This window comes from Rhinolophus ferrumequinum, chromosome 11, assembly GCF_004115265.2.
Source record: "Rhinolophus ferrumequinum isolate MPI-CBG mRhiFer1 chromosome 11, mRhiFer1_v1.p, whole genome shotgun sequence".
NCBI lineage: Eukaryota > Metazoa > Chordata > Mammalia > Chiroptera > Rhinolophidae > Rhinolophus > Rhinolophus ferrumequinum.
The window spans coordinates 21,977,104-22,004,504 of record NC_046294.1 but is presented as its reverse complement, the minus strand read 5'-3'; the positions used below and the strand labels follow the sequence as shown (position 1 = coordinate 22,004,504).

Below are 27,401 nucleotides of genomic sequence, written 5' to 3'. Positions count from 1 at the left end.
CTGGCTGGCGGCTGGGTTGGAGACACAGGAAGCAGGAGCCACACGATCCGCAACCTGCCATTTTCTGCCAACCAACCAACCCCACTTGCTAGCTGCAATCCACCGTGCTAACTGCAATCCACACTTGCTAGCTCATCCACCATCTTCTTGCCAGCCCCATTTGCTGCTAGCGTAGCCATGGCAGTTATATTAGTGGCCAATGGCTCACTGGTTACAGCTGACGGCCAACTAGCCACAGCTGATGGCCATCCAATCACAGTTGATGGCCATTTACTACCCGAGTGAGCACCTTTCCACGTGAGGGCGAGAGCCTGGAAACTGCACTCCTGGCTCTGTGCCCACATATACCCACTGAGCGCCTGCCCTGTGCCAGGACAGACACCATTCCCTTCCCTCTAGGAGCACACATCTTTCCAGAGTAGCTGGGGGCAGACGCTGTACTAAGCAGGGGTCACTGTTAATGGCTCAACGTCATTTCTACAGATGCTGTGTTTGCAGCTTCCCACCACTTCCTCAGAAGACCCTCTGCCTCTCCTCCTAACAAAACACCTGACTCATGTCTTTTCTTTCCTCCTTTCCTCCCTTGGGCTCCCTCTGTCCGAGTTACAGAAGAGCTGTGAACTGGCCCCACATCAGGTTTCCTGCAGAGAGGGAAGGAAGGGGCCCAGTTCCCAGACCAGCGGAATAAGCAAGAGTTGACCCGTCTCTGCCAGGCTCGCTTGACAAAGGGATTTGCTCCCCTTTACCTACCAGCTTTACCTGCCTGACACTGGCCAAGAGCTTACTCTTTAGAAACAACAGGACCTAGGGAGAATGGTCCACACCTCCCACGAGAATGCAAAGAAACACTCAGCTATTAATTTCAAGTAGGAAGAGCAGGAACCCATTCAGCCAGGAAACCTAAATTGAACAGTGATTGAGTCATTCAAGCTCCCTGGCCCCGTTTCACTTCCAGGACTGTAGATGGCTCTGCATCCTCTTAGAGACTGTTTTAGGTCACTGGTCTCTGGGAGGGTACTTTACTTTTAAGTGAAGTGCCTTCTTATGTCCATCAGGCAGCTCTTTGTGGGATTAAACCTAAGGATTAGGCAGCCAGACTACCTGGGTTGGAATCCTAACTCTGCCACTCGCTGTGTGACTTTAGGCAAGTTACTTAACTCTGTGCCTCAGTTTCCTCATCTGTGGATTGGAAATAATAATAATATCAGCCTCATACTGTTGTTTCGTGGTTTTATGAGAATTAAATACATTGATATTTGTGATGTGCTTAGAACTACGTAAACACTTTTAAGGTTTAAGTTAATAAAATAAATATATTTAATTAGTTGCAGGTGGTACTTGCCTCGGCCTTTGATGTCTCTCGGGATGTCTGTCATTGGACAGAGGGAACGGATTTAGCAAAGAGGCTAAGAGCAGGAATTTTGAGGTCAGAAGGCTTCCACCACCTAATTAGAGGTTGTCCGCTAAGCTCTCTGCACCTCAGTTTCCTCATCTGTAAAGTGGGGGTTATAACTGTTCCTATTTCTTAGGATGGTCGTGGGGAATGAGCTGTGTCCAGTTCTCAGTGTGGTGCTTGGCACATAGGAAGTACTCACTCAATTTTAGCGGTTATTTTCAGGCACTCTGAAAAAACGTGCCGCATACACACGGCAATTTTGATTACACAAGCTACCATGATGCCAAAGCTAACGTACTGAACACATGCGGCCAGAGCTTCAAGCCAGCTCCTAGAAGCTGGTTGTGTGCTTAGTTACCAAAATGCTTGGCAGCTTGGCAAGGCATGGAAGGACTCAGCTATTCTGCCTTTGCGTCCTGGCTGTCCTGCTTGCTAGAGGTGTGATGTCGGGCAAGTCAACATCTCCAAACCTCAATCTGCTTCCTTCCTCCCCCTCTTCCTGCCTTTAATAAAGATAATAAAGATTTATTGAGTGTCTGCTCAGCACAGTGCCAGGCTCTGTGTCTTCCCCAGATGGACAGGTCAATGATCTATCCCAGGCAGGCTGCGAGGATTGAACAAGTCTCTGTGGGCGGGGGGCCGAGCCTGGGTTCTGGGACGGTGTGTGCCCTGCTCATGCTAACTGACTCTCAGATGTCCTACGATCACCTCTGTACTTGGACTCACCATCCCTTCTTGTGAAGGAGGTGGCTGCTTCTTCATCTGTTCTCCAATCCAGATGAGGTGCTTGGGGAGGCCAGGGGAAATAATTGTTCAAGGTTACTCATTTTGTTTCTGTAGTGGAAAGGGAGAAGGATGTTTTTTCCCTGTGAATTGAGGATACTATCAGTAAATTAGTCATCCAAGAAATTGAAAAGCAGAAATCACAGTCTACTGAGGAGACTCAATTAAGATCTCCCCTTGATCTTATTGAGTCCCTGGGTTCTTTTCAAAGCAAATTGGACCGACATGCAATTCTTCTGTCTGGGAGGGCCTTTCCCCAATTGTAGTCCGTGGGACACTAGATCCTAAACTGGTAATAGTATTCAATAGAAAGAAATTAAATTACTGGATGTTTCTTTCCTGCAGACCACCTCCAAGTTCTCCATACACTAGTGAACATCATGCTGTGTATGCAGTATTTCCAAAAATTATTTGACTAAGGAAGCTTACTCCAGTAATACTAGCCACATCTTGTGGTATTTCCATTCCTCGGAGAACAGTTTAAGAAGTGTCCATCTAGGAGAGCTAAGCTAGACTTCATTGATAAAAGTCATGCTGAAATACCCCAACTCTGATCACATGAGTGTCATATTTATGAGGAGACGTGAAACAGGCATTGAATGATGGGCTGGTCTGTATTCTTGTCAGACCAGAACTGCCCCAGTTAATACTAGAGAAGAAACAGAGAGTTCTTTGTGGAGGGCAGCCGTCTCCATGCTATCTTGGCTTACCTCAACTGGGTGAGACACTCAAGCACTGCTAGGTACAGTTGTCTTAGGGGACGAGGCATCTTTCCTCTGCTCCTTTTCTACCAGTACAGAATTCTCCTCATTTCCCACATCTAGCAGAAAACCTCCCTACAGCTGGTGGTTTGGATGAGAATATTTATCTTCCCCAAACACAGCTCTGCAACTTCCTCTTGCTAAATTGGGAGGTCAAGACAAGGAAAAGTAAGGAAGAACTTACAATGGGAAATCAAACCTTATAATTTGTGGTTATTTCTACCTCTGAAGGGATGACCTTGGGGAAGGACTAAACCATTTTTTCAGCCTCACTTCCTTCATCTGTAAAATGGGAACAATAACAACACCCCTGGGTTGTCTGAGACCTGACACAGTGCAGCATATCATACATCAGCAATTAATATTAATGTTAGTTGTTAGTTGTAATTATTGTTACTATAGAGCCCATGTTTATATGTGTGCGTGTGTGTGTGTGTGTGTGTGTGTGAGAGAGAGAGAGAGAGAGAGAGAGAGAGAGAGAGAGAGAGAGAGAGAGAGAGAGAGAGAGAGAAAGGAAGGAAGGAAGGAAGAAAGAGGGAGGCATATGTGATATTTAGGACATAATTGGAATTCCATCTCACAAAGGAAGAATTAGATTAAAATGGAAAATGAATAAATTTCCTATTAATGTTGACTATTTCACCTAAAGAGATAATTTATAAATGCGATTCTAGGCAGAGTCTCAGGAATCAATATTATAGATTATATGCTAATTTGTATCTTAGTTTATGTATCAGTCTCTGGAGAATTTAGTTAGCATGAGTCAATCCCAAAAAGCTTACTTTGCATGGGATGCACCTTGTGAGTATATCATGGTACCCAGAAGACAGAATTCATGGTTAGAGAATTTTGTGGTGGGCATTGACTCTGAGGAAAGGGACCCAGATTGCCGCCAGGGATTTTTTCATCCGACCATAGTATAGATGAACTATCCTTACCAGAATTCTTTCGCTGCTCCAAACTGTCTATTTCTCCCTCTCTCCTTTCCCACCCCTCTTCCCTTCCCTTTCCTTCTCTTCTTGCCCTTCCCTCATCTGCCCTCCCCTCCCCCAACAAGAACAAATAAGCTTAAACACATTCTTGCTTCTTCCATTTATCTTCGTATATATTCAATGAAGACTACTATCTTATGTCATTATATTTATGTGATTCTGCTCCTTATTTTTATTTTATCTCTTTTCAAAGTGGGGAGATTATAAATGTCATGTCTTTACTTTTAGAATTACCATTTTATTTACATATTCTTGGACTTGGACTACTTATTGAAGTCTCCTTTATATTCAACGATATTTTTGAATACAAAAGTATTTTTGTATATTTGTATTGCAACGATACAATAAATATTAGAGTATAAAAAACGCTAAACTATATGTGAACCCAACTGGGAATTGGGTACAACACTAGGGTTTACCATAAAGTAATTGGGCTTATGCAGGGAAACAAACATTAGGGGATAATAAACACGCAAAAGTCTCTTATTTTGAATATGGTTTCTCGTTACTTTTCTATTGCCACAAAAAATGTGCTACAGTGTACCAAGCACTGTGCCAAATATTTCACGTAACTCTCATAAACCTCATTTAGACCTTAGAAAATCCCTGAATACCAGGTTGTATCTGCAACAGAGACTCCAATGGATTAAGGGACTGTCCCCAAACAGTATCAGTAGGTCTAACCCGAAGTTTAGGCTTCTTCCCCACAAGGAAATATAATGTTTTTTGACTGTAAGGTTTAGCTTATATGAGAAGGAGTGACTGTTCTGGGCAAGATACCTGTGGTGCAAAGGACAGCCTTACTCGTACCCTGTACCCCACTATCTCGAATAAAAGGGGCCTCTCACAGAAACAAGGCCAAACAGGGCTTCCTGGGAACTGGGGCCACGAACAGGTCTCTCTCTCTCTCCCTCTCCTCGTGTATGCGTGCGTGTGTGCGTGTGTGCATTCATGGGTGACTTTTCTGTTGTGATATCCTCACTATCTGAGGATCATTCGTTCATTCCTTTAACAAGTATTTGTTGAGTGCCCACGTGACAGGGAGATCATGGGTAACACTGACAAGTAATTTCAGCAGAATGGAGAGGATGAAAGCCTGATTGGAGAAGGTCAAAGAAAGAAAAAGAGAAGAAATATTAGGGCCAATGAATATGGAACACTCAAGATGGTTTGCATTACATAAACTGGAAGAGTGGGGGTGGGGGAACATCCTACACACTTCTAGAAGAGATGGGGAAGGTGGGGGAACAGAACCTGGTGCCTAGTGGAAACGTCCGTCCCAGATTCAGCACTGGCAATTCACCCCGAGCAACAAGAGGGAGGCAGAAAACGGCTATAGATTCTAGTAGAGGAGTAGGCACGGAAGTGGTAGTATACATGTCTTAGTCAGCTTGGGCTGCTGTGACAAGCACCACAGACTGGAGGCTTAAAATCAGACATCCATTTTCTCACAGTTGTGGAGATCCCCGATCAAGGTACCGTTAGATTTAGTTCTTGGTAAGAGCCTTCTTCACAGCTTGCAGATGCCACCTTCTTGCTGTGTGCTCACATGACCTTTCCTTGGTGGAGAGAGAGAGAGAGAACTTGTGTCTCTTTCTCTTTTTATAGGGGCACTAATACCACCCTGAGGACCTCATCCTCATGACCTCATCTGGCCCTAATTACCTCCCAAAGGTCCCACCTCCATATGCCATCCATTGGGGACTAAGGGTTCAACATATGCATTGAGGGAAGAAACACCAACATTCAGTCCATAGCATTATAGAAATTATTCCGAGATGTCCCTATATTCTCACACAAAGAAGGAAGGAAGGTTCTCAGTTGAGAGTGAGGATGTCGGAGAAAGTTTGGGGATGTTGGAGATAGAGGGAGAGTGAACAGACTAGAGACATTTATTTGCTGTGGGTGCTGAGCTGCATGGTTGTGTTCATTTTTCCAGCCTTGTTTATACTGATGCAGGCACCGAAGAAGAGGAGAATCAGACTGAACAACTTTGACTTAGGGAAGCACATACAGTGAAGCGAGAAAGGAGCAAGGGAGTCCAGGATGAATGCAAAGAACTTAATGTAATATTGGAATCTAATCTGGATGAGGGAAGGGAGGACATGGAGAGAATGAGAGGCCATAAAAAGGTGCATCTCAAGGAGCTGAAGACTTACGGGAGCCCGGGTACTGGAGGGGGTGAACTGGACAGTCAGAGAGTGGGTGATGGGGGCAATAGGAAGTGACAGGGTCAAGGCTGACCACGAGAGAGAGTGGCCGTGGCAGAACAGAGGACAAGGTCATTGAAGCCGCTGTCAAGGAACTGAGCTGCCAGGATGTTGGATCAGATTCTTTCTATACAGATATTGAAATCACCAAGAGTTATGATCAGGAACCAGGAATTAAAGCTTCAAAGGAAGATGGGGATAACTAGGAGCCTGTGGTGGTGGTCACAAGAAGGGGACGTGAGGAGAATAGTCTGATAGTTTGATGGAGACTTTTTTAGGGAAGAACTGTGGTCTCACAGTGGCACAAGGAGCAAGGAAAGCAAACACTCTCTCTCGCAGTCCAGTGACACAAGGTGTGTTGGAGAGAGAAACCACCACCATCTGAGAGGATCTCAGGGAAGGGCCCTAGGGAGAGCCAGGGTTCCGTTAGAACAGTGATTTTCCAAGTGTGGTTTGGGAACCCCAAGGAAACTCCAAGACTGTCAGAGATCCACAAGTACAAAACAATTTTCATGGTAATACTAAGATATTTGCCGTTCGCTCTCCTCTTGCAAATGTATGGTGGAATTTTCTAGAGGCTACATGGTGTGATAACACAACAGATTGAATGCAGAAGTGGATAGGAGAATCCAGCTGTCTTCTATTAAGCCAGAAGTTAAAGAAATTTTCAGAAATGTAAAACAATGTCCTTTTTTCCATGAATTAAAAAATACATATTTTTCATAAAATCTGTGCTGGTTTTATTACAGTTATTTTAAAACTAATAAATTAACTTTTACATTTAATTTCAAATCTACTAAGTATTGATAGAGACAACCCACACAAACAAAAGCTCTTTGGGTCTCCAGTAATTTTTAAGAGGATCCTGAGACCAAAATGTTTGAGAACCTTTGAGTTAGGGCATACAGGCTAATGGAATGTGCAGTAGAAAAGGTGAAATACCGGGGATTTTGCTGATGATGGCCTATGAGTCCCAGAGCGTACGAGAGAAGGTGTTGGAGAGTGAGGAAGGGCTGGGAGACAGGTGAGAGGTGCAAATGGAAAAAGCTGTGTGGTGATGACAGTCTGGAGAGTGAAGGGTAAACTTCGGGCCTGGCTTCTCGTGTGGAAGGCAGAGAGTGCTGTGAGTGTAGGCAGGAAGCCCGAAGCACGCTGGGCCAGCCCCTGCTGGGGAGGTATGAAGCCAGGAGACTGCGTCCCTTAGTATGAACTCATAAAGGGCAGTCTGACTGGCACTCCTCACCTGCCCACTCCTAGGACCAGTCACTTGTCACAAGTCACAGGATGATCTACTGCCCCATCCTGCAGAATCTGAGGTGTGTGATGGTTCCTAAACAGGGGGGCTATGGTCTGGGCAGGCATTCCCAAATGCCTGCTACAATGACAGAGGAAAATGAAAAGTTTCTTTGGAACAACTTTGAGTATGTATTTGGAATGTTTCCCATTCAGTCCTCCCTTAGGTGCAGACTGTATGCTGATGTTACCTTATGACACAAAAGTTGGGATACGTGGTTTGCCATGAATGTCTTCCATCGCCTCTGGGTGCAAAAGGCCTTCTGAGAGATGAACTGGGCAATACAACATCAGCATCTTTGAATGTGGCAGTGGTCAGAGGGCTGATGTGTATCAGCAGATTCCTCTATCGTGGAGAAAGTTTGGAGATGGATCTGCATCAAGGGTTGGTTGACGGAGGAGCTAGCCCAGAGAATGTTTAGGTCAAGTCTGCCATATTGCACAATTCCAGGAGACACCGTTTACATTGTGATCCAAGTGACTGATGATCCTTGCAGGTGTGTAGTGCAGAAGCCCTGATGTGAAAACCTTCCCTGCACGTGTCACTATCTTACTTCCACATGTTTCCTTTAACATCTTTTCATCATAGCCCCAACATGTCAATTTATTGCATTTAAAAGTGTGTTTAAATGTGCCACATTTGGAGAATGGGCTCCATGAGAGCATTTATTCCCCCTCCCCCCTCCCACAAACTGTGAGTAGGTACATAAATCAATTTCTCTCCCTACTGGATAATTCCCACCAGCCTTCAAATCATGCCTTACTATTTATCACCTAATTAAAAATAGTCAATAAAATAATCAAATCAACAGACTTTCTCTTGAACCTGTACCCACCCCCCACAGGTATAGCCCCATTTCTCTACTTCCCTTCACAGAAAAACTTTTGAAAGAGTTGTTAGTATTTTCTCTCCATTTCTTCAATTGTCTTTCTCTCCTCAACCCACTCTGATGGGATTTCCTTCTACACCACTCCACTAAAAGGACCTTTATCAAGGTCATTAATGACGTACAATTTTGCCAAAGAAACATTAATTCTCTGTTCTCATTTTACTTGACCTTTTGACAGCATTAGACATACTTGATCAATCCTTCCGTCCTGGAACGCCTTCTTCTCTAGGCTTCTGTACTTCACTGTCTTAGATTTCCTGGTCTCATTACCAACTCGTTTCTTTTTATTCTACTGTTGGTTCCTCTTATTTTACTAGACTCCTCTATTCTCCCTGGCATCTCTTCATTCATATTTACTCTCCAAGGCATCACATCTAGTTCCTTGGTTTTCAATACCAATATCTATCATCTATGTATCTATGTATCTATGTATCTATGTATGTATGTATGTATGTATGTATGTATGTATGTATGTATGTATCTATCTATCTATCTATCTATCTATCTATCTATCTGAGAGGTCTGAAATGTATCTCTCCAGTCCTCAATGTCATCTCATACATTCAAATATCTATTTGACATCTCTCCTGGTCTCGCAATCAGGCATTTCAAACTTAACGAAGCTAAAGCAGAGCTATTGATTCTGCTTCTAACTTCACTCTCTACCCTGTCTTTTCCATCTCTGTAAATGGCATCACTACCCAGACTGTTGCACAAACAAAAAACCCGAAGCCTCACCCATGACCCCATCCTTTCCTCACACAGCCAATTCATCAGAAAGTCCCATCATCCCTTGTTTCATAATGTTTTACAAGTATAATTGCTCCAAACCTAATCCAGTCATCATCATCTCTTCCTTCGTCTACTGTGGCCACCTCCTTAAAAGGATGGCAAGCCCCCGCTTTTGCCCTTTTTCCAGTGCATCCACCACATATCAGCAGAGGGATCTTTCTAATATAGAAATCAGATCACATTACTTCCTACCTAAAACCCTCTGAGTACTTCCCACTGTGACCAAACTCTTCCCATGACTTACCAGGTCCTCTGTAATCCGACCTTGACCTCTTTCTTGGACCTCACCTGTTGGCCATCTTTAACACGACTGGCCTTTTTATCCCTCTAACTTGCCAAACTTCTTCTCGACTCAGGCCTCTCTACTGGCCATTGTGAGTGTTCCTCTGTTCCCCTGGATGCCTCGTTTTATTATTTAAATCTCTTGTCATTATTTAAAGCTATCTTCTCTGAGAGACCATGCCTGATGACCCCAAATAAAGCACTTCTCTTCTTCCCTCCAGTCACTCTCGTATTCCATTTTCTCCTCTTCATAGCGCAGATCAGTACTTCAAATGATCTCCTTTACGTGTGTTTCTTTCCTTGTTTATTGTTTGCCTTCTGCCCCTCGATGGTAGAGACTTTTTTTTTCTTAGTCACTGTGGCATCCCCGGTACTGGACACCAACAAGTGAGCTCAATATTTGTCAGCCAAGTGACTGGCTTGGAATTGTGGAAAGGAGTAATTGAAATCTGCGTAATCCAGGGGAAATTTGTGGAGGATTACTAAAATTCTTTTCACTTTTAAGATTTGTATGTTAAAGTCATTCTCAAAATACATTCAGATTGAATTAAATACCAGCTGCTTTAGAATGGAGGGCAGACACTTCCCAGTCCCAAAGACAAAAAAGAGAGTTGAAAACCAAGATACAAGTAATACCCCACTGCTGCTTGGAAAAGGATGAAAACAATGTTTTGTTTGTACCATACAAAATTCTTCCAAAAAACAAACTTCTAGTTCCTCAATTTTTCTACCATAGAAGTTAAAAGAGACCAGGAGGGTCAGCTTTTTTTCATTTTGTGTAGTGAGTCTTCCTGCTGTAGCAAAGGGTCACTGATGTTACACCTCATTGTTAGATCAGATGCTGAGCTTATTTCTCAGATGGTTCTGTTTTTATGGATGGTGAAATACTGTTGATGTATGTTGAGTACTTACGCAAGTTCTATATCTAGATAAGTATTTCTCATGAGTAACTACATTAACTTATTTTATGACTGGAACTCTGAGGACCTGAAAAACTGTGTGTTTTAACACTGCGCATGCCCTTGGGCCTACCTGTGCTCCTCACAATCTCTGTACCAGACATGAGCAAAGGATCTTTCAAGGGCCTCCATTCTTCCATCGATAAAAACGAGAAAACGAATGGAAGGCCATGATGCTTTCCTTCACGGGAATACTTTTGTGACACGGTATGAGACATTGAAGTATCCTGGAAAGAAGTGCCAACTGGAGACTTTGAACACTGCAATTCATGTCTATTGTAGGCCAGACCCTTCAGGCATTAAATGCTATGAGTCTGTCAGTTGAAGTGATTTCCATTCATATTCAGAGGTGGAAGCAGTTAATCAGCCCAAGGACAGTCTATTACAAGAGCACTGAAGTGGGATCAGGGATCCTTGTCCTGTCCTTCCTTGTATCACTTTGGACAAGCACCCAACCCTACCGGAACTTAGTCTGATTGATTAGGCCTTGGGGATAGAAATGAGCGATGGGGATAGGGTGGGCAGGCTTTATGATGGGAGCAAAGGAAAAGGAGAAGAACAGGCCTCAGGAAGAGCAGGAAGTAGATTTGGGTTTGGTCCCAAGGCAGCCCCTAGGGAGGGCCTCTGCTTCTCCCTGTCGTGATGCCCACTTACCTCCGTTTCTACCCATAGATTTCTTTATTTCAGTAGTGTTCAAATTATGTGAGTCCAACCAAATTTTGGTTAAAAATCCTTGTTCCCGTGGAGCTGGGGAGAAAAATGGTTTGAACCCTTGCCATCCTATTGCATAATTTCTACTTACTCATACCTCTGGCCCCTCCTAACTCTGTGCCAGCATGCCTTCTCTCACTGGATCAGGGTGGCAGGAAAATGAGTGAAGCCGGCTGGGAGCAAGAGAAGAAGGAAGTAGGGAGTGGCTGGGATTGTGGCAAATTGGAAAGTTCATGCCCTGTCTAAGGGGAGAAACTTGCTGCAGCTCTAGCTAATTGTAGCTATGCGGCCTGCAGCAGGATCAATGCCAGGTCTTCCAGATTTTCAAGGCAAGCTGAAAATTCATAGTTTTACATGAAGTTTTCTGATCTCTGCATGTTAGTGATTATTTTTAAAAAATGTTGACACCATGGAGTTCAAACTCATACATCTAATATATATCTAGCTGGCCCACAGGCAACCAATCTGCTACTTCTGGAATCTAGAGTTCAGATAAAGTCATGACCTTTCAGCTTTTGTTCTGGATACTAGGGGTGTGTGTGTGTGTATGTGTTCACATTCCTGACGTGGAATCTGATTGGCTCAGTGTACCTTTTTCGTGCCAGAGTTTGTCACAGAGTTTGGCTGCATTTGGGTCAGGTGCTCGCCCTTGGTCTTCAAGGGGCTGCCTAAGGTCTCCCCTTTCAGTAGGGACCTTGACTGGGTCAATGTCCATTTCAGAGGCTGTGGCCATGGCAAGCTGTGTGACTGATATATCTAAGAGAGACCTAGAATTTCCTCCTCCATAAATGAATGTTTAAATGGAATGATCTGTACTGTTTTCTGCTAACAAAATTCTGTTTCTTAATAACATTAGGCAATGTTCCATTGACAGTTAGAATTTTGGTAAAAATTTGGGTGGTGACAAGTGTAATATATTAGTATTAATGGTCCCTAAAGCAAAGGTCTGATTTACACCAAAGTGTTGGCTACTTCTTAAGAAACTTCTGTTTACAAAATTAGGAAACGCTAGGGTTAGAAGAGACTTTAACCTCTTCAAACCTCCCTTACAGTCCTCGAATACTCTTTTATGGCATCCTTACCAAACTGGCATCACTTATATTGTGAATACTTCTCTTTACCAGGTCGTGTACTTCTTCTAAAGGGAGCCTCTTTTATCCTGGGATAGGTCTGGTGATTACATCTTTTTTTTTAAATTGCACGGTGCCCAACCCACCATAGGCAAACAGTACTGCATAAATTTGCTAAAGGAATCCACTTACAGATTCATTCATATGATACTTACTGGGTGCATATGATGTGCCAGGCACTGCTCTAGAATTTTGGGCAATATCAGGGAACAGAACAAATCTAAGTTCTTAGAGAGCCAAGGTAGCCTGAAAGGAAGAGGTGGTGGGAGAGAGACAATGTATTTTTTTTAAAGTAAATTATATAATATGTTACAAGTGATAGAGGAATGGAAAAAAAGAAAAGGTAGAGTTGAATGAGGGGAGGGAGGAATAAATTACAATTTTAAAAAGACCCAATAAAGTGGGTTGTCATTGAACTGGAAGACTTCACTGAGATGGAGTTAACGGCATAAAATGTTCCCAAATGGGTCTTCCTTCAGCTCTGTAGAAATAGCTCCCTTCTTACCTCCCAGACCTGAGGAATCATAATAGTAATAGTAACAGCTTGATAATATCTGTTGAATCCTTGCACAGATTCTAAGCACTTTCTCTGTACAGATTCATTAAATCCTCCTAACAACCCTAAGAGAGGGCTACTAGGTTTAGGTTTACTCCCATCTTCATAGCAAAGTTAAATAACTTGGCTCATAATCTGCAGCTGGAAGGGGAGGAGATGGTACACAAATCTTGACCGGCTGACTCCAGGCTTTGGCTCTTAAGCCCTCAGCACAGCTGCCTTGAAGACTTAGCTCAAGTCCCCTCCCCCGATGGATGACGGCCCCCTCAAGCTTTTCTTTCCCAGACACGTGCCTGGGGGCCAGTTCCTTTCATTGTATGTGATTCCTAGGATGAAATTTAAAGTCTCTTTTTCCTGGGGTTTGTACTAGGAATATTCTAGCTTTTAGCTAATGTCACTGCATCAGTGGAGCAGGCAGAGCTTCTTCAAAACTCCCCACCCAAGCACACCCGGACCAGCAACCCTTACATAGGTTTGGTAAGGTCACAGTGATCAAAATAAACATTAATTTTTTCTCAGTTTTGATACAAAAGTCACATTTTTTCTCAGTTTTGATATAAAAAGTCACATACATCTTTTCTTCAGCAAATGTCACTGTGGTTTCAAAGCCTAAGTGTGATGTGTGAGCGGGTAGCATTTTTAAAGTATTTCCTGCTCAACCATAGGGTGAAATTATGCAAGCCACTGAGTCCTGAAAACAGCTGCATCAAATTCTTAACACCTGCAAAAAAAAAAAAAAAAGACTTGAAAATAATTTTACATTGTTTTTAATTTGGGGATTGGTTGGTTTTCTGTTCTTTCAAACTCTGAAGGACCTTCCAATTCATCAAACCTTCATTTGGAAAGAGAATTTGGGAACTTTAAAACCGTTTTGCACATCTAAGGGAGAGACTTCACTAGAATTATATTTTCATGAATGCACTTAAAACAACTTCTCCTGGACTGGGCCTGGGGACTGTTCCTTAAAACAACAAAAGTCCCCGGGCGCTAGTTTTCTAGTGAGCCTTAGAGTCACCCGCTCGGCTTCTTGGTAGTTTCCCATGGTTGGGGTGGGGAGGGGAGGAGATCCCGTAGCGGGGGGGCGGGGGGGGGGCGGGGGGGGGGGCGTCTGGTCTTGTGTGAGGGAAACGCCGCACTGAGCTCCCTTGACCTGTTGCATCCTCCCAGGCTTTTCAAGTTCAAGAGTTGGATTTCCTGAAATTGTTGAACTGGATGTAAGTCCAGGCGCCCCCTTCCCCTTCTCCCCCTCTGCCACCAGCAGGGTGACAGTAGCTGCTGGGGAAGCGGAGTGGGCTGGGGGAGGTGGGGTGGGGGCTGTTGGAGAGAAACAGAAGCGCTGAGCACGGGACAGGAAAAGTGGGAGGAGGAGCGGGGAGGAGGCCGTAAGACTAGTGAGGAGGGAAACGTGTCACCAGCCGGGCTCCGGGAGCTCCGCGGCCGCGTCGTTTGTGGACTCGGTGCTGAGAGGACTTGAGGCTGGACCGGACCCCAAGGAAGGCGGAGCTGGGAGAGAACCGAGGAGGGACAGCTGGGCAGAGCGCGGTGGCGAGAGCCATCCAGGTCTCTCAAGTCTCTCGGGTGAGAAAACTTTCTCGGGAAGACCGGAAACTTTTCCCTGCGCGCGCGGTATGGGGAGGAGGCAAGCTGAGCGAGTGCACGACTCGAGGTGACTCACTCCCCGGACCCCAAGGGGGGTACGTGGGGAAGTCCCCAGGAGGGGCCGGAGTCGTGGGCTCAGCAGTGGCACAGGATTGAGAACAAAATCTCCGGGCACACCGGGCACAATCCGGTGGGGAACGACGGGGAGTGGGGACTTGGAGAAAGTGTCACATTTGGGGGCAACCGATTGGGGATCCCCGCAAGGTTGAAGATTCTCGGATCGGACGCTGCGGGCAGGCGTAGAGGACCGGACTCGAGACCCCCTTGGCGGGGAGGAGGGCAGCCGCGCCCCGCATCCCAGACTTAGGGTGGGCGAGGCACCGCTGTGGGTGGGGATGCGGGATGCTGCCGATCGTGGGACCCAGACTGAGCCTAGAGATCGAAAAAGAAAGTTTGCTTGTTTGTCTCTCTCGTTCTCCCTCGGCCCGAGGGACAGATCTAAAGAGCTGCCCCACTCGGGCGCGGGCGATTCGGAGCCACAAAACAGCCCATCTTTTCCTGCCGTCCCCCTTTTCCGGAGGGAGACACGGGAGGCGAGGGTAGGGAAGGCAGCCGATTTGTCCCCAGCGCCGTTCAGACAACTGGGGAGGGCTGGGGCACAGCCCGCGCGAGACCCGGCGGGTGCCGGCGGCTCTTGGCGCCTGCGGCATCCCCTTTCGGCTTCATCTTTCCCGCCCGCCCTCCATTTGGCAAGGCTTTCCCTTGCGCGCCTACTGTGCGCGCGGCGTGCTCACTGCACACAGGGGGAGCTCTGGAGCCCGGGTCCCCGCGGCTCCGACTCTCCCTTCCCAGCCGCTCTTCTTAGGGGCGGGCGGTCGTCCGGGGTCAGACCTGGTTGTGTATTTGTAAACTGTGTTTCAGGAATCGGCTCTGGGGTGCCTCACTGGTTGGCAGTAGGGTTTTCCCCCTGTTCTACCCAGCCCCTGCCCTCGGTCACATGCCGTCGCTTCTTCCCCCGTGGTGCCGGGAGCCCGCGTTTTGTTCGTCAGCAGTAAGGCGGTGAGTATTTATAGACGCCACTGCAATCTTGCGGTATACAAGGTTTCAATTACTGCGATGCGCCCCACAAGACCCAGGGCTCCCGCGCCGCGGCACAGCCTCACGTCTGCTGCGGAGACCCACGTAGAAAAGCTCTGGGCTGGAGTCTCAGGGCATCTCTGCTGGGGCGGAGTTCTGGACCTGTTGCCCAAATGAGATGTGCAAATTCAAATGATCCATGCACAGGACCAAAGCAGTCAAGGGCGCTAACATATTGTTTCCATCCTCTGCTCCCCACCCCCCACCAAAGGGTACTCGCTGATCAAGCCTCTAAGACTGCCCGTTTTGACCTCCCTTTGGTCATCCTGACCACCGTGTGTTGCAGGCTTGACATTTCATTGGCCTAGATATTTCAAATGTCACAGGGCTGCGCTCTGGTAAATTGTTCTTGCGGTGGAAGGCGCTGTTACTGACAACATGAAGCAGCAAGTGGGTCTGGAGGGGAAACGGAGCTTGTAGAAACTGACTTACCCCCCTTTTAAATTTAGCTGCTGCTGGGGTTCCCAGTGCAGCTGAGAACCCTGCAGGTCTCTGTGGTACCTGGCAGGCCTGTCTTGTCGGGTTGCAGGATGGAGTCCTAGCATCCCACCAGGGGTGCTGTGGGTGGGACTGCTTTCTATAGAAGGTAACAGCAGATAAGGGAAACAGCTTGGTCAATCCACAAAGTTTCCTTTGGTTTTTCTACCTCCAACCATTGCCCTTTTAGTAGCTTATTGATTCTTCTAACAGCCAGAACCATTTACGGTGTAAAACAGAAAGGCATTACAAATAAGCTAGTTTAATTGGCTTATTTCTCAAGGGCTTTGTTTAGACTAGCTTGTTTCTCAACCAGACCTCATTTCTTTCAGATCCAGAGGGTCATGGATGTATATTTATTTCAGTGGGTGAGATTTCAATAATGCTCTGTGTTTAAACATTACAAAAATGTTCCCTTTATTTAAAAAAAAAAAAAAAAAAAAAGGCCCAGAGTTACACACACAGGGTTGGAGCTGAGAATGGCTTCCAGATCTGTTACCCTAGATCAAGCCTGTACTCTATACTGGAGTTCCTCAGTTCCTATAATTGATTAAGTTGGTGGCTTCCCCTTCCTATCTTCCTTCCTCCCTCCCTCCCTCTTTCCTTCCCTTGTTCCCTCCCTCCTCTTTCTTTCTTTTCTTCCCTCCCTGTCTTCCTTTTATGTCATACAGATAACATACAGAGTGGCTCAGTTATTGAAAAAACAAATCTCTAGAAAAGTGTTACACTGCTATCAGAAAATTTCATGCTGATAATCCAGACCTAAATGTCATAATCTTGGTTGTTCATTGAGGATGAATGCATTCTATGTAAACTATTTGTCTGTGGAAAATTGAATTCAGTAAGGACTGTGTGGATTTCTTAATTATTTCTCTAGCCTAAAGGTTTGTAGGAGTGCATGCATGTATCTCCCTGTGGTCATTCCTTTTGTACTGACCTTGTACAAGGTAAAATATACTGAAATCTTTTTTGAATTGTAGTCTTTTTCCTTTTAATCTGTTTTTTCTTTCTTTGTTCTTTTTTTGCAGAGCTAGATCAATATAGAATTGATTTGAGAAATAGAGTGTGGTCCCCCTGAAAGTTCCCTACTATGTTTAATATTCATCATTAAAGATTTGTTTCCTAGAGTTGCCTCTATATGCAAGATGTAAATGCTTGTTAAAAGCGATGCTTATAGAAATTATCATTTGTTAACAAGTCAGTGTGAATTAATATCTCAGTTGCTGAAAGCTGGGGATAAAATATTTTGTGGGTTTTGTATGGGGGACGGGGTTAGGAATTTGGGAACAGAGAGAGGTGTACCCTGTTAGGTAGAAGGTACTGTTTTATAAGGAAGATTCCACTTTGGAGCCGAGAAGGAGGGTGGGAGTATAGATGATGCAAGGCGATGATGGGGCATCAGAGGTGAATTTGAGTTAATTCACATTTTTGTCAAGGGCTGGGGATCCAACTTTTACTTTGAAACTTGAACAGTTGAACGAGCCAACTTTTTTATTGGGCAACTACTATGAACCAGGTACAGCCATGGTCATGTAACTTGAACCTCCCAACAGCCTGAGCACGTAGATGTTCTTTTCTCTATTTTAAGATGTAAAAATGGAGGCCCAGAGAAGTTAATTACTTTCGTGATGTCACACAGCCATTAACTCAAGCCCTTAGTTCTTTCCAGTACATTTTGATGTCTAACCTGTATGGCCCTTCCATGAAGACCCCAGGGTCCCAAGTAATCAAGAAGGTCCTAGTGGTTCACATGGAAGTTTCTGGATCAGAAGTTGATACCAGGGCAGTGCAGGAGCTCTAAAATTAGGGAACAGGATGTGGGTGAGTAATGGAGGAAACTGAAGGGACAGCCTGGATAATTCTGATGGTAGTTACTCTGTGGAAGAAGGAGAGAGGTCCTGTAGATAATGTGAATATAGAAAGTTACTAGCATTGGTCTGGCAGGGGATGGCTGTCACATTGCAGAGCAAGACCTGGCAACTGGCTTGCCAGACGAGGTGCCAAGAGGGGAAGCATTGAGGAGGAAATACCTCCACCTCCCTCTGCATGCCTTCTGTTGTTAAGATGCCTTCAGATTAGCATTCCCAGGTCATAGTCGCTATAAAGTAGGGAGCCCAAGTACATGAGACTTGTTTTCATTTTAACTGGACGTGAACATTTGCCCAATCTCTTTAAGTATTTTCTAACGCTTTGCCAGTTTATGGCCTTTGTCGATCAATCCTTGCATTTTATTTAGAAGAGAGAGAGAGAGAGAGAGAGAGAGAGAGAGAGAGAGAGGAAAAACAAAGGTTAGTATTACCTAAATTGGATTGAGTTCTGTCTAGCAAGGTTTAAAGAAATACTGCTTGCTCTCTAATTACCATCAACTAGGGATTTAAATGGCTTATTAAACTTGACTCTCTCTCTCTCTCTCTCTCTTTTTTTTTTAAACCCAGCGTAGTTCCAGCTCTAACATATCCTGGGGTTTGGGAGGCTTTCTCTATTCTTCAAATGTGTAGAGGACATTCTCTGCCTTGCCCTCCCCCCTTTTAAAAACATTGCATTTCTATAGCAGGATAATAAATGACATTATTATATACTGGCTTCATGAAAAAGCAGAAGCTCACAGCCAGGTTCAGCCAGCTCTTTCAGCCTCTGGAGAGCCAGCCAATTAACCGAGTTCTTTGTCAGAAATTTAGGGACACCTGTGTGAAGCTTTTTGGATGGAGTGTGGCTTGTTCATTTTTCTCTGTACAAAAAGGATAGGCCTTGAACGAAAATCAGCCACCTTTCCTCTGTGTTTGAACTTTGAAAAAAAAAATGTGAGTGTTCTTTATCAAAGTGGGTAGTGTGTGCCCGTGGGGGTGGGACTGAGATGAGGCAAGTTGAGGCAGCAAGGGTGTAAACCTTAAGAGCATGACCAAGAGAGTGCCTCACTTGCTAAACCCACTTCCCACCCTGATGTGCTGATGAATGAACTGTGCCCAGAGGGTTTTTTTTTTAATTTTATTTTTTAATTTATTGGGGTGACAATTGTTAGTAAAATTACATAGATTTCAGGTGTGCAATTCTGTATCACATCCTCCATAAATCACACTGTGTGTTCACCACCCAGAGTCAGCTCCCCTTCCATCACCATACATTTGACCCAGAGGGTTTTGGAGAGCGGTGGAATTCACCAAAATCTCTCTCTTCTTCTTTTGACCGGGGCCTTTGGGAAAACTGGGTCGCCGTCTTCACCCTGGTACTGCCCACACAACCTATCGTAATTATCTGTACACTTTATTTTGTGTATACTCATGTGTTGCATAAAAGCGTGGATTTACCTCTCTAGGCTTTCATTCTCTTTCCCTCTCCTCAATTTTGAGTTGTAAAGATTTCTGACACGCACCCATCGGTGTTCTGGTTTCACTTGACCTGGTTGTCAGACGCCAGTAACCTTTCCAGTTTCTCCCTTCTCTCCTTCCTGGTTACAGAATTTTCTCCAACTTTGCTGGTTGTTTTAGACACGGGCCGGGTTGTGTGTTTTGTTGAAGGCATCTGTGTCAGCAGCCATTAGGTTTCTAGCAAATACCAGGATTAAGGGACCACTTTGGGCTTGGCCAGCCATTCAGGAACTAGCTTAAGCTGAGCCTGGGAGAATACCCTAGAGAATTTGTTTTTGTCTTTTTCCCAAGGACTGGGGCAAAAATCGAGTGAGGGCTGTAATATGTGTCTGTATTCTGAACTCGGCTGCCTCAAACCCTGTCCCGACCTGCTCGTGACTTCAGCTGCGTAAATCCTCTGTCACCCTTTTGCATTTGCTGCCTAATTCTAAATACTCCTTTGGAACTGGTTCAGCATCATTCCCCACATGTCTTTGAGGAGACCACGTCAACTGCTGCCGTCATTTTGGAGAGCTCTGCTACAGCTTGCTTGCTGCTGGAGTCCACAACTCCAGCAGTGGGAATTCTATGGCCACTTTCGCAGTAAAACAATCTGGAGGCAAAATTAACGGGCAAACATGGTAATCCTCTGTAGTGTTCTGAGATAATTTTTTAAAGATTTTTGACCAACAGGACAATTGAGTCCTTTTGGGCTTCACAAAAGCCCCCCCCAACTCGCCCCCCATACACCTCAAAGGTCTGTATCAACTTTGCAGAGAGGGGAACTGTGGAAGGAGTTTAGGTGTTGGTCCTTACTGGCATCGTGGAGACAACACAGGTCAGGGAATTGAGATCTGGAATGGGATCTCGGCTCTGCCACCTGCAAACTGTGTGACCAGGGGCAAGTTGCTCAATTGTTCTGGGCCTCAGTTTGCCTGTCTATGGAATGATGAGCTCGGCCTACCGCTCAGGTTCCTTTCTGTCCTACACTTCTGTGATGGCCAAGGAAACATGGTCTATAGCAGTGCTTCTCCAAGGGCCTATGAGTCACCTTGGGATCTTGTTAAACCACAGAATCGGTTCCAGTGGTTCTAGGTTGGGGCTGAATTTCCAACCGGCTCTGAGGTGATGTTAATTCTGCCGATTCTCAGATCGTGGTTTACGGAACCAGGCACTAGAGTCCCGGTCAGGGTGTTTTTCAATGCGGTGCCCGTTGGCGTTTCTGGCTTGATAATGTGTTGTGCGCATTGTAGAATGGTTACTTGCATCCTTGACTGCTACCCACTGGATGCCTGCAGCATCCTCCATCCTCATGCCTCACAGTTATGACAACCCAAACTGCCTCTAGACATTCGGATGTCTCCTAGTGGGAGAGAGGGGGCAAAAAAATCACCCTGGTGGAGAGCATTGGGCTAGACCAATGTTCTCAAGCCTGGCTGTACATCAGAATCACTTAGAAGATGTCTAGAAAGCACAAAATAGCCTAGAGTTCTTTTTGAAATTCTGGAAAAGTGCCAGTTTTAGACTTGATCCCCAGTGCTATCCCTCCGTAGCTGTGGGACCAAGAGGCAAGGTGCTTCCAGGCTCCAAACCAGAAATTCTTCACGTCTAAAATAGGGGTAACAGCGATGCCTTCTTCACAGGGGTGTTGGGGAGATCAAGTGAGATGACTTGAGCCTGAGCTTTGGAATCGAATGCATTACGCAGATGTTAGTGTTGCCTGTTAGACCGTAGGCCTCTGGGGTTTCATTTTATTAGTTTAATTACTTTGTTTACTTTTCCCAGGCCTGGATTCATCTTCTCTCAGGCCTGCCTCAGTGAACTTCACGCTCTCTTACCTCATCATTTCCTCCAGCACTTGCAGGTACAAGCCGTGTAGCTTTTCCTCCAGTCACTCTAATACAAGGGTCTTAAACTGTTAGCCTGTAGGCCAGACTTTGGCATCAGGTATGTTTTGTTTGGTTTGAATCATGTTTTTTAGTTTACCACAGTCGTCACTCGGCCTTTTAACTGGGATTTGTGTTCCCTGCCTCGACCCACCAGGCATTGAGTTTGCCATCCCTGCTTTCGGTCTTTTATCTTTTTCTTTCAGCTTTCCTGTCTTTTTCTTTCATCCTGTCCAGTTACTCTTCCCTTTTCTTTATTATTGGTAGGACCATATCTGGCTCATCTTGGTGTCCAGCAGAGTAGGTGCTCACCAGATATTTGTTGAAATGTGATATTTCTATCCCATCCTTGCCGACCCCAAATACAAAAAAAAGCATAGTCATTGAGCTTTACCTATGAAAGCTTGTTTTTCCTTCCCAAAATTTCCTTTCCAGCCTCCAGTGTCCATATTCTTTAGCAGAATGGACAAGAAAATGGAGAACTTGTATTTTTCAGTGGACCTTTCATTAGCTTTGCCCTGTAACAGGAGAAGGTGACTTAACCTTTCTGTCTCAATCTTGTCTCAACCTCCCATCTTCAGTTAGTTACAGCCTTCGGTGTCGAGTTGCATTTATAACATTACTTTTGAGTATTTCCTGCTAGACCCTGAGCCCCTTGGGGGCAGATACTCGGTTCTTCTTTGCCCCGTGAGGCTTCCTCTCCTCCAAACCTGGCACACAGTGGACCTTCCAGTATTTGGTTGTTCATTGGGCTTGAGTTGAACTCATGACCTCTGTGAAATGATCAGATCCCAGAGACCCTTAACTTTCTGATCCTCTATTCAAGGCTCTTTATACCTGACTGCATGACATGGGGAGAAATTTCCTTTCCCTTCATCTCCTTTTCTTATGAAAAAGCATTTCATATCCTCTTCCAGCAATTGAGAAAGTGCAGCTAATTTTTAATAAGTAGCACATGTTAGTCTAGAGCACATTTTCCCATAGTTAAAACTCTTGTTGGCTGCCAGACAGTAGCTTTTGACCATTTAGTCACCTACCAAGGTTTTATATATGTTATGTGTCAGAAATATAATTGTTCACATAATGGTCAGTCTCAGCTACCGCTTGTGTCTAGACTTTTCTGTGTATCATCTGGTAGGCACTGCGGAATCGCTCTGGATGGCATTTATGGGCTACACCCAAACAATTTGCCCTCCAAGAAACTCGATACTTTAAGTGGGGCTTATGGATGAGTAAATAAGATGTGTGGTTATTCCCCACCGTTTTGCTTGACTGGTATCACAGGAGGGGGTTTTTCTGGTGATTGCATAGTGTTTTGTAGGTCCGGGTGATGATGAGGAGGATGTGATGAAGTAATTACCGCTAGGTGGATGTAAATTGTCAGTGCTCTGAGTCCTTCCAGTGGACATTGAGCAAAACACTCTCATACGGAAATAAACACTTGAGCTTGCATCCTGTTTGTGCCAATATTTACTCTTGCACAAATTCAGACTTCCAGGCTCTTCTGTCTGCACTCATTTCCAGTGGTGCACTGAGAAAGTTGTCTCGTTCTTCCTGTTGGGCGTTTCCTATAGCCCAAACGACCCTTATCATGTTCTGCTTTGTAGAAGTGTCTGTCCCTTGGCTGGCTTTTGTTTCCTAAGAGCTGTGAAGTCGGGTCCTTAATCAAAACACGCACACTGCTATGTAGCAGGTGCCTCTCCTCAACCACGTTTGTGGGCTCCACTGACCAGCACTCAGACCTAGGATCCCTTGCCCACATGGCCCAGTTTCATGTCCAGTAATGCTTAGGTGGGCCCGAGTTCAGTCAGCTGTGAAGGGAATTTTTCTGGTCCCTCAGAAATGGGAAGGCCGGTCTTCCTGGTAGTGTGGAAGTCCACATTTCATTCCATTGTTCCAGAATATTTCCTGGGCACCTTTTATCTGGCCAGCACTGCACTTGCTGTGGCGTACAGCAGGGAATGAGACAGGCAAGGTCTTTGACTTTGAGGAACTTACATACTATCAGGGCTAGTCAGACAGTGAACAAGTAAACACGCACGATGACTTCAGCTCGTTTGGTAAATGCCATGAAGAAACCAAGCCGCCTTCCTGCAAGGGACTGAGTGCACTTGCTGCCCTGACAAGGTAAGAAGCTGTCGGTGATGTTCAAGAAGGGAAGCCACGGGTGGTATTCAGCTCTCGCCACTGCATGTGGCAGATGGGAGTGTTGTTTAATAGACGGGTTAGGAGCTCAGGCCCTGGAATCAGATAGGATTTGACTCTGGGTTCCTCTTACTAGTCTTCTGACTTTGGGAAAATTTTTTTTTTTTTTAATTTGTTGGGGTGACAATTGTTAGTGAAATTACATAGATTTCAGGTGTACAATTCTGTATTACATCATCTATAAATCCTATTGTGTGTTCACCACGCAGAGTCAGTTCTCCTTCCATCACCATATATTTGATCCCCCTTACCCTCATCTCCCGCCCCCACCCCCCTTACCCTCTGGTAACCACTAAACTACTGTCTGTGTCTATGAGTTTTTGTTTCTCATTTGTTTGTCTTGTTCTTTTGTTGTTTTTGGTTTATATACCACATATCAGTGAAATCATATGGTTCTCTGCTTTTTCTGTCTGACTTATTTCGCTTAGCATTATACTCTCAAGATCCATCCATGTTGTCACAAATGGTCCTATTTCATCTTTTCTTACCGCAGAATAGTATTCCATTGTGTATATATACCACAGCTTCTTTATCCATTCATCTATCGAAGGACATTTTGGTTGTTTCCATGTCTTGGCCACTGTAAACAAAGCTGCAATGAACATTGGAGCACACATGTCTTTATATATAAATGTTTTCAGATTTTTTGGGTAGATACCCAGGAGAGGGATTGCTGGGTCATATGGTAATAATTTTGGTACATGGTGACAGATAGCAGTCCAGTTTCATTCTTTTGCACATGGCTATCCAATTCTCACAGCACCATTTATTGAAGAGGCTGTCTTTCCTCTATTATATGTTTTTAGCTTCTTTGTCAAAAATTATTTGTCCATATTTATGTGGTTTTATTTCTGGGTTCTCAATTCTATTCCATTGGTCTGTGTGTCTGGTTTTTTTTCCCCAATACCATGCTGTTTTGATTATTGTTGCCCTGTAGTACAAGCTAAAGTCAGGGAGTGTGATACCTCCAGCATTGTTCTTTTTTCTTAAGATTGCTTTGGCTATTCGGGGTCTTTTGTGGTTCCAAACAAATCTGATGATTTTTTGTTCTATTTCTTTAAAAAATGCCATTGGGATTTTGGTGGGGATTGCATTAAATCTGTATATTGCTTTGGGTAATATGGCCATTTTAACTATGTTGATTCTTCCAATCCATGAACACGGAATGTCTTTCCATTTCTTTGTGTCTTCTTCAATTTCTTTCAAAAATGTCTTATAGTTTTCAGCATATAGGTCCTTCACATCCTTGGTTAAGTTTATTCCTAGGTATTTTATTCTTTTTGCTGCAATTGCAAAAGGAATTGTTTTTTGTATTTCTTTTTCTAAGATTTCATTGTTAGTATATAGGAATGCAGTGGACTTTTGTACATTGATTTTGTAGCCAGCAACTTTACTGTATTCGTTGATTGTTTCTAATAGCTTTTTGGTGGAGTCTTTAGGGTTTTCTATATATAGCATCATGTCATCTGCAAAGAGTGACAATTTAACTTCTTCATTCCCAATTTGGATGCCTTTTATTTCTTTCTCTTGCCTGATTGCTCTGGCAAGGACTTCCAACACTATGTTGAAAAGCAGAGGTGATAGAAGACAGCTCTGTCGTGTTCCTGAACGTAGAGCAAAGGGCTTCAGTTTTTCACCATTAATTATGAGATTAGCTGAGGGCTTGACTTTGGGAAATTTAATGCCCGTGCTTCAATTTCTTCATTGGCAAAACAGGAATAATAAAACCTAGCTCACTGGTTTAGGGTAGACATGAACTGAGATGACAGATGCAAATAGAGGCTTGGTACCATCCTATCGTGGCCAGCCTCTGATGGTAGTTGGTATATTCTTATCAGCAATGATTATAATACAATAGTCATGGGAGTCAGTTGATTTTCACAATGGTCTCACTGCTCTCGAAAACCTACTTCGGACTTGGTTTCCATCCAGTGGGCTGGGTGGGATGTTTGGAGTTCAGTTCTAGTTTTTTAGGTTGGCTGGGTGGGTTCTATTTGCTGTGTGTGTTTCTTTTAGCCATACCCTGGTGCTGATGGCTTGCCCTGTTTGAAGAGTGGATCTGAGTGTGTATACAATACAAACGGGAATTGAGGACTCAGTGATGGGGTGAGGTAAGAGTGAGATGAGACAGAGAGCTGGTAAGTTAAGAGACTGGCCATCCAGGTGATGTGGCAGACAGCAGTGGAAATACCTGCTGAAGAAACGCAGCCTGGTTCTGGCTTTGGGCTGTGCCACCTGGTGTCTCACAGGTGCCAAGTTCTGTAGGCTCTCAGGTAGAGGCTGAACGCATAGCCGGGGCTGCTGAGAGAGCATTGTGGCCATCAGCTAAGCCACACTGTTTAATTAACTGAGAAGTCAGTAGACCTCAGGAAGGGAAGGAAGCCCAAGCCTACAGTGGCTGGTTCATGCAGGCTTGCATTACCCGTGGGTAAAAAGGGTGAGACGGTTGGTGGTCATTGCAGTGATGAGATCAAATAAAGGTCACAAACCTCTATGTGAGACCCCTGTAAGTACCACTTAGCTTGGTGAATTAGTTGCCAGCACTTAACTAATCAGGTGATTTCATATTTTTAAAAATCCAGATTGTTGGCTGGCTTCTCTTGGAAAATTCAGATCTGGCAAAATTAAGCTTATATCCTGAGATGGCAAAAACCATCTCAGGTTGGATTGAGTAGTGGCTACCTCCTTTAGCCTGGGCAGGTCTTACCCATTTGATGTTCCAGGCCTGGGCCTTTTGGCAAGTGTATGATGCATGGTGCACAAAGGGAAAGGAACTGGGTCTTGCTTTTACCTTCTTTTCTTTCAGGGTTTATTTTCTGGCCCATGTGTTCCTACACAAGGCAGCTCCTCTTATAGAATAAGTGCTGAATACATAAATTTGTGTTGAATGAATGAAGGAGGAGCAGCCTGTAAGCGATAGAGCTTGATTGACTGCACTTGGCATCAAAAGCCAAGTTTGACTCCTGACTTCCTCCAAACAGCTAAGTGACTTTGAACAAATCATACTACCTTTACTTTTAGTCTTTCTTTTGAGGGGAGGAGAGGGCTGACACTGTTATTCTTATTTAAATAAATAATACATTTTCGTGTTTCGAAATTCAAAGGTCCCAAAAGATTTACAGAGCAAAGTCTTTCCCTGTCAATCCAGCTAGCTCCCTTCCTGGTGGAAACCAGTGTTACCAGTTTCCGGTTTGTCTTTTCCGAGATAGCTTAGGCACATGCAAAGGAATATGTATATGTTCTTTTTTATCTTTTTTAACGTAGATGGTCGCATATTATACACATCATTCTGTGTCTAGCTTTTTAGCGTATCCCCTGCAGAACACCCCAATTACTGCATAGAGTTTTCCCCTTCTTTCTTAGAGCTGCACACGGGGCACCATCGTTTACATAGTCAGCCCTCTGTTGCTCAGCATTTAGGTTATTTCCAACCCATTGCTGTTATAAAGAAAGCTGCAGTAAAAACGCTTGTTACGTAAGTGACTTGATGTGCCTAGAGTAAAATTCCTGGAAGTAGAATTACTGAGTCAGAGGCTATGTAGCCTTTGTCATTTTGGTAGGGCTTGTCAAATTTCCCTCCATAGCAACCACCTCTGACTGCTGTTCTTCCAGCAATGTGTGAGAGGGCCGGTTGCCCCACACCCTGGCCCTGGGTCATCTTTTGGCGCATAAGAGGGTTTTGTGAAGAACGCAGTGTTTTATAAAAAATATTAATGCTAGCTACAGTTATTTGGGCCCCTGCTGAGGCCAAGCCATGATCTAGCTCATCTATTTAATCTTAACAACGTTGAGATAAGTATCACACTCATTTGACACAGGAGGAAACTGAGGTTCAGAGAGTTTGAGTCATTTACCCAGGTCACCCAGCTAATACATTCTAGAGGTTGGATTTAAACCCAGGTTTATCAGCTTTCAATACCAGGATGTTTTCATCTGGTAAAGCCCTATATAATTTCAGGTGTTGGTATGATATTAGGTGACGCTTACAGTTTCTATGT

At 44.5% G+C, this 27,401-nt stretch overlaps 1 protein-coding gene across 10 annotated transcripts in view; it reads left to right on the top strand.

Annotated features, from left to right (window-relative positions):
- The window catches only part of PRR5L (proline rich 5 like), a 129,887-nt gene that overhangs the window by 46,897 nt on the left and 55,589 nt on the right, over positions 1–27,401 (top strand). For 2 of the 10 annotated variants that reach the window (XM_033121079.1, XM_033121080.1), the window contains exons 1-2: positions 14,126–14,333; positions 15,276–15,413. The exons of 2 other annotated variants lie outside the window; for them this stretch is intronic. The gene's annotated coding sequence lies outside the window, so the exon portion shown is untranslated. Of the gene's footprint in view, positions 1–13,909; positions 13,970–14,115; positions 14,422–15,275; positions 15,414–27,401 lie in introns of those variants that run through there. 6 more of the 10 variants (XM_033121078.1, XM_033121081.1, XM_033121085.1 and 3 more) reach the window with 5 other exon arrangements.